The sequence below is a fragment of the Simochromis diagramma genome, unplaced genomic scaffold (assembly GCF_900408965.1).
Source record: "Simochromis diagramma unplaced genomic scaffold, fSimDia1.1 OVJJ01000621.1, whole genome shotgun sequence".
Lineage (NCBI taxonomy): Eukaryota > Metazoa > Chordata > Actinopteri > Cichliformes > Cichlidae > Simochromis > Simochromis diagramma.
In genome coordinates this window covers 95,816-96,712 of record NW_024387452.1, presented here as the reverse complement: position 1 = coordinate 96,712, position 897 = coordinate 95,816, and the positions used below count along the sequence as shown (strand labels likewise).

At 46.3% G+C, this 897-nt stretch overlaps 1 long non-coding RNA gene across 1 annotated transcript in view; it reads right to left on the bottom strand.

Annotated features, from left to right (window-relative positions):
• Nucleotides 1-241: 241 nt before the first annotated feature.
• Nucleotides 242-897, bottom strand: part of LOC120722836 — a 15,128-nt gene continuing 14,472 nt past the window's right edge. Inside the window, exon 3 of the long non-coding RNA XR_005693611.1 lies at nt 242-601. This is a non-coding gene — a long non-coding RNA (uncharacterized LOC120722836). The remainder of the gene's footprint in view (nt 602-897) is intronic.

The window sequence follows — 897 nt, the reverse complement described above, 5'->3', positions numbered from 1 at the left end:
AACACTCAAAAAAGTTCCTCACCAGCAGACTGTAGTACAATTTCAGCTCCATGATAATCAACAATACAAAACCTGACAACCTGTAAATTGTAAATACAGTAAAACCACTGTCATTTAATGGTCGGGCATTGCACAGCTTCAAGCATTTCACCTCAGCATACTGGGTATGGTTGTGTGTGTGACAAATAAAATTTGATTTTGAAAGTCTTCCAGGTGAGTTTGATCCAGGAGGGTCTGAAGCCAGAGTCAGACAGAACTGTGCAGAGACTTTAGAAGACAGTGCAGCAGCAGAGGCAGTCCAGATACACTGATGGATCCTCTGTCAGAATCCAGAGGGACACACAGGGATGATGCTGGACTCTACAGGTGTCTGACAGTGGAGCTGTTCTCAGAGCAGTTCACTCTGCAGCACTGACAGTCATCGCACTTCTTCTCATTCCTCGTGTCAGTCACTGCTGGATGAAGCCTCCTCTCCACCTCCCAGAACATGGCCCAGTCAGAGCGTCTCTACACACAAGCTGCTGCTGCTTCAACCTCTCGGATCATCAGGACACAGCTCCTCCTCTCTCAGCACACACACCGTCCTGTTTACCATCATCAGCTCCACCTGCAGAGAGAAGAAGGAAGAGCAGAGGAGATAAACGAGTGTTTCCAGAGACTCTTCATCAGCTGTCAGTCAGTGATGCAGCACATCCAGTATAAAGAGCAGCAGGGACTTCAGTGCGTGGACTGTACTAGGACTCATTGTTGCTTCACTTTCTAATCTTTGGATTTTTATTGAAGTTGATGAAAATGTTTTTCCCTCCTAGTTTGAGTTTGGCCTTCATTTCATTAGAAGAACCTTGGTGTGTCCATCTGAGCTCTGTAGGAACCCAACAACAAGCCCAAAATCCAGAT